The sequence below is a fragment of the Chiloscyllium plagiosum genome, chromosome 33 (assembly GCF_004010195.1).
Source record: "Chiloscyllium plagiosum isolate BGI_BamShark_2017 chromosome 33, ASM401019v2, whole genome shotgun sequence".
NCBI classification, from domain to species: domain Eukaryota; kingdom Metazoa; phylum Chordata; class Chondrichthyes; order Orectolobiformes; family Hemiscylliidae; genus Chiloscyllium; species Chiloscyllium plagiosum.
The window spans coordinates 13,961,850-13,968,014 of record NC_057742.1 but is presented as its reverse complement, the minus strand read 5'-3'; the positions used below and the strand labels follow the sequence as shown (position 1 = coordinate 13,968,014).

The 6,165-nt window shown below is 45.0% G+C and overlaps 1 protein-coding gene across 3 annotated transcripts in view; it reads left to right on the top strand.

The window, feature by feature from the left end:
- Positions 1 to 3,342: 3,342 nt before the first annotated feature.
- Positions 3,343 to 6,165, top strand: part of stat5a (signal transducer and activator of transcription 5a) — a 144,463-nt gene continuing 141,640 nt past the window's right edge. For all 3 annotated transcript variants that reach the window (XM_043674968.1, XM_043674971.1, XM_043674969.1), the window contains exon 1: positions 3,343 to 3,539. The gene's annotated coding sequence lies outside the window, so the exon portion shown is untranslated. The remainder of the gene's footprint in view (positions 3,540 to 6,165) is intronic.

The window sequence follows — 6,165 nt, the reverse complement described above, 5'->3', positions numbered from 1 at the left end:
TTGGGGCCTTGGAGGGAGGTGAGGGGGGAGGTGTGGGCGCAGGTTTTTCACTTCTTGCGGTTGCAGGGGAAGGTGCCGGGAGTGGAGGTTGGATTGGTGGGGGGTGTGGACCTGACGAGGGAGTTGCGGAGGGAGTGATCTCTCCGGAATGCTGATAGGAGTGGGGAGGGAAATATATCCCTGGTGGTTGGGTCTGTTTGGAGGTGGCAGAAATGACGGAGGATGATACGATGTATCCAGAGGTTGGTGGGGTGGAAGGTGAGGACCAGTGGGATTCTGTTCTGGTAGCGAGTGGAGAGGCGGGGTTCAAGGGTGGAGGTGTGGGAAGTGGAGGAGATGTGGTGGAGAGCATCGTCGACCACGTCCTCCGGAACGCTGATAGGGGTGGGGAGGGAATCTTCTTCCCGACCTCTCCGCCCCTACCCCCTCTCCGGCCTATCACCCTCACCCTCACCTCCTTCCACCTATCGTATTCCCAGTGCCCCCCCCCAAATTCCTCCCCCCCACCCCCCGCCTTTTATCTCAGCCCGCTTGGCACACCAGCCTCATTCCTGAAGAAGGGCTTATGCCCGAAACGTCGATTCTCCTGTTCCCTGGATGCTGCCTGACCTGCTGCGCTTTTCCAGCAACACATTTTCACCTCTGCTCCTTGGATGCTGCCTGGCCTGCTGTGCTTTTCCAGCACCACACTTTTCAACTCTGGTCTCCAGCATCTGCAGTCCTCACTTTCTCCTACTTCCACCCTGAAGAAACCCAAGCAGACACAGGGAGAATGTATAAACTCCACATAGACAGTTATCTGAGGTGGGAATCGAATTCAGGTCCCTGGCGTGATGAGGCAGCAGTGCTAACCATTGAGCCACCTGTTTACTTGTTGATTGGGGCGTGGAAAAATGGCCGTACAGTTTGGGAAGTTGCTGCAGAACAGGGACCTCAGAGGGCTACACAGTTCCAGAAAAGGTTAGAGGGAATGTAGGTGGTAGTGCCCCTGAGCAGTCCAAGTCTTACCTGTAATGGAGGCATGTCTCAACAGATTGATTTAAAAATAAATCCTGTTACATATCTTTACCGAGTCTCTCACTCCAGACCTGCAGTGGTGTAGTTGACTTTGAAGTGCAATTCTTAAATTAGTCAAGTCAGCAGCTCACTTTAAATGCAACTGGGGGCTATCTTTAGCCTAAATTTAATTTTTCTTTTGCAGCGTCTAGGAACATGGGAAAAGAAGTAGGCCATTCATCCCCTTGAGCCTGTTCCACCGTTCAATGAGATCATGACTGATCTATCACCTAACTCTATATACCTGTCTTTGGCCCATATCCCTTAATATTGTGACTGAACAAAAATTTATCTGTGTCTGATTTATATTTAACAACTGATCTAGCAGTATCTGCCATTTGTGGAAGACAGTTACAAAACTTCTATTACCCTTTTCATGTGTAAGTGTTCCTTAGCATCTCTCCTGAATGGTCTAGTCCTATTTTACGGATTCTGCCCCTTGGTTTTAGAATCTCCAATCCGTGGAAATAAGTTATCCTTACAAAAAAAAGTGCAGATGCTGGAAATCCAAAACAAAAACATAAATTGCTAGAAAACTTAGCAGGTCTGGCAGTTCTGAAGATGGTACTGGACCCAAAACATTAACTCTTTTTTCTCTTCACTGGCACTGCCAGACCTGCTGAGTTTCTCTAGCAATTTCTGTTTTTGTTTTAGCTTTTATCTGATGCAGCAATGCTTATGTTTTCCCTTTTACCATGACAAACTGTACCTGGATATCATGGTATTGAAGAATCAAACAGAAGTTTATTTTTATCGTGTCTTTCCTATTAATGTCTTGAAGGCTTCAATCAGATCAACCCTTAATTTCTAAATTCTGGAGAAAACAGGCCTAAATGGTACAATCTTTCCCCATAACCTAGCCCCTGAAGTGCCCAGGCTACTGTGGTGTTGTGGTAATGTCTCTATTTCTGGACCAGTAGGCCTTGACTCAGGTTCCACCTGCTCCAGAGTTGTGTAATTACATCTCTGAACAGATTGCTTAGAAAATAAAATGAAACAAAGGATTGCAGATGCTGGAACTCTGAATTAGAAATTACTGGAGGAAAGTCAGCAAGTCTGGTAGCATCAGACGTGAAAGAATGTCACTGGACTTTAACACTTGACTAAACGCAACAAATGTCACAGCATGTCAGGCAGCATTCATGGAGAGGAAGCAAGCTAACATTTCAAGACTAGATGATCTCTAGCATGTTTTTATTTCTAGCACAGATTCCAGTATCTGTAGTAATTTGCTTCTAAATACTGGACTCTACATTGTCTCTCCACAGATGCTGCCAGACTCGCTAAATTTCTCTAGCGATTCCCATTTGCCTGCCATGACACGACTGAACAGATTTTAAAAATCTTTTTATTTAAAAAACATAAAAAAGAGTAACACTGATGATGTTACCTAACATGGTGATCATGATGTGGAGGTGCTGATGTTGAACTGGGGTGGAGAACGTTAAAAATCAGGAGAAAGTTGAAGACTGCAGATGCTGGAGATCAGAAATATAGAGTGTGCTGCTGGAAAAGCACAGCAGGTCAGGCAACATTCGAGGAGCAGGTGAATTGACGTTTTGGGCAAAAGTGTTCATAACACTTCCTGGTGGTCTAGGGGTTAGTATTTGGCACATTCACTGCCACGGCCTGGGTTCAATTCCCAGTCAGGGAACGGGTGCTTTGTTAAATTACATTCGTTAAGGCATTATTGCATTCAAAATATCAAGATGAAGCAAACATTGGGGTGGGACTGTCGCTCAGTGGTTAGCACTGCTGCCTCACAGCACCAGAGATCCTAGGTTCAATTCCATCCTTGGGTGACTGTGGAGTTTGCACATTCTCCCTGTGTCTGTGTGGGTTTCCTCCCAGAGTCCAAAGATGAACAGTCCAGGTGAATTGGCCATGTTAAACTGCCCATGTTAAATTGCCCATAGTGTTAGGTGCATTAGTCAGAGGGGGGTGGGTTGCTCTTCGGAGGGTCGGTGTGGACTCGTTGGGCCGAAGGGCCTGTTTCCACACTGTAGGGAATCTAATCAGGAATCTTTTACTACAAATTCTGTGCCCTCTGGTCCTGCCCCAGAAGCTACCTTGATGAAGGAGCGGCGCTCTGAAAGCTTGTGCTTCCAAATCAAATTGGTTAGCGCAGAGTGACGAGACAGAACCACCAGCTCCGCCTGCAAATCTTGCGCGGAACCTGGAGCGAGCGCCCCGCTTTGCGCCCGTGGAGGCAAGTCGCGATTGGGGGACGCTCCCTCGGCCAGCTGCTGCGAGGGAGCGTCTGTCAACGGGGAGAGGCGGAAGTGGGAGGGAGGCGGCTGGAGTGCGTCAGTGCGAGCGGGGCCGAGGGCTCGAGCGAGGGGAGCGCGAGCGACAGACATAAAATAACAAAACGGAGGAAAGGTGGACACACATTAAAACAACAGTTTGTAAAGTCGTAAGCGAGGAACGGCACGGGCGGAGTACTTTTAAAACATTTTTTTAAAAACCCGGAGAAAATCCAGGTAAGAGACAACGCGGGGGCACCGGGCCCTGTTTGAGTGAAAATTGGACTTGAAGCGCGAGCTCTCTGGGCGGTTGGTTCTCACGAGGGCTTTTTTTTTTAAAAATTAGAAATTAATAAAACGGCCACATTCACGTATTCTAGTCCATAAAGTAGTCAGCGGCTGAATTTCTCACACTTTTTTTAAAAAAAAACAATTTTAAGGGGGTGGAAAAAAAAAGAGCTGTGGGGAAGCCCAAACCCGTTATTTCTGCACGTTTGCTACACGCTGCGGGTTTCACTTTTACATTGAGTTAAAATTTGTTTTTTTTTTGTTCCCCTCTAATATAAATTGTGGAACCCTGCCCCACCAGCAGCCCGTCAGCTTGAGTAAGTTTTGGATTAAACGGTGTCAAAGTTTCTATCTCGCCCTCTCTCTGAGCTTGTGTTGGTGCCTTTTACATTTTGACGGGCAGGTTTTAGTGACTGCTTTTTCCTCCCATTTTTGACTCTGCAGGATTTTTGTATGTGTTTTTTTTTTAAATTGCAGGAGTGGTGTTTTTCAGATTTCGGGCTTTTTGTACTACGTGTGTGTGTACGTGTTGCTCAATGTTTGTATGTGGTTGTAGTTTCAGCTCCGTCCCAGTGCGATGGGCATCAGTTGTTGAAATGATCTGGGGGGGCGGGGGGGGGAACATTATAAAGTTTGGAGGGTTGATTTGAAGAGGGATTTGAGTGGGGGTGGGGGCGGTGATGGTAGTAACTGAGTTGGGGGTGTTTGTGGACATCGAGAGCAACCGAACTTTCCGGAGTCTGATGGCTGAGGAGAAGGTGGAGTTATGTGGATAGTTTAAAGAGCTGTCACTGGGCTCAGAGTGAGATTTCAAGCAGACGCTCTGTATTTCCTGTCATGCAGAGACTCCATGACCAGCTCACTTAAGTTTTTTTTTAAAAACCAACTCAACATTGCTTCTAAATTGTAGCATTGTTATATATCAGTTATGTGGTGCTACTTGATTTACAACTGTCAGAATTGCCAGTGAAGACCTTAGTGATGTATGTTTCTGAACAGGATTCTGCATTTTAGTCTGAAGATTTAATTATGGGATAATTTGAAGATTTTATTAAAGTTTCAGTGATAATTAAGAAAACTTTTGAATGAATGCTTGTATACATCAAAATCATTTTTTATTTTTTTCTGCAAAGGAATGCATGGATTGAGGAAATCTACGTTTTCATGCTATCTACGTGCTGCCTTTATAAGACCATGATTCATAGGAGCAGAAATTGGGCTATTTGGCTGTCGAGACTGCTCTGCCATTCAATCATGGCTGATAAGTTTCTTAATCCATTTCCTGCCTTCTCCCTTTTAACCTTTTGATTTCCCTTGACAAACAAGAACCAATCTGTCTCTGTTTTAAAATACTCAATGAACTGGCCTCCTCAGCCTTCTATGGCAATGAGTTCTGTAGATTCACTGCTCTGGCTGAAGAAGTTTCTCATTATCTCTATTCTAAAAGGTCTTCCCCATCTCTAAGGCTGTGACCCCGGTCCTACTCTGTCTATGTAGGTAGTATGCACAGTGATGTTTCCAAAGTAGCACAAGTCCTGCTGAACAGAATAAGCATTGATGGAGTGCCTAATAAATAGACTTTGGTGGCTGCCACCTTCTCTGTTCAAAGTTTGTGTGAAGATTTGTAGCTCGGGTGCTTGTTGTTGTGATTCTGTTCGCCGAGCTGGAAGTTTTTGTTGCAAACGTTTCGTCCCCTGGCTAGGCGACATCATCAGTGCTTGGGAGCCTCCTGCAAAGCGCTTCTTTGATGTTTCCTCCGGTGTTTATAGTGGTCTGTCCCTGCCGCTTCCGGTTGTCACTATAAACACCGGAGGAAACATCAAAGAAACGCTTCGCAGGAGGCTCCCAAGCACTGATGATGTCACCTAGCCAGGGGACGAAACGTTTGCAACAAAAACCTCCAGCTCGGCGAACAGAACCACAACAAAGAAGTGGTAGCCTGGTCTTGTGGTTTTTCTCCCAACAGTAAGGGACTCCCACTTCCAGAGAGATACAAACCCAAATTAATTACACCCAAACATTACAGCAAAGTGCTGCCAGCCCTTTTGATTGTTTTATGTCAGCTCAATGCTTCACCATCAAGATACAAGAGAAGAAGCAACTGATGGGATTGCTTTTTCCTTGTAAAAGCATTGTACTGGTGAGTCATACCAACTGTCTGGACATTTCAGATCTCTTAATCCAAAGAGAATCAGACAAAAGTTATTCAATAGAAGATTAGGATACACATTTACATTACAAAAGTATTATTGTTGATCACTTACTTATCAATATAAACCTTCACTTTCATAATATGATTTGCTAAATCTGGCAGTTTCACTAAAAGTCTGCAAGAGAACAGAATTACAAAAAACAGGATATCCATTAGATCATGTATTTCAAGAACTATAATTTTAAACTCTTTAGCTCTGCCCACTACATTATATAATTTCCGTGAGAGTGAGAGTTATAGATACACTGGGGATTAGAGTGGGGGGACATTTGGTGACTCTTCCCCCTCCCCCATTTGCACTCCTCAAACCATGATACAAGATATAAGAGGGAAGAGGACTTGTATGAACCATCATAAAATGGA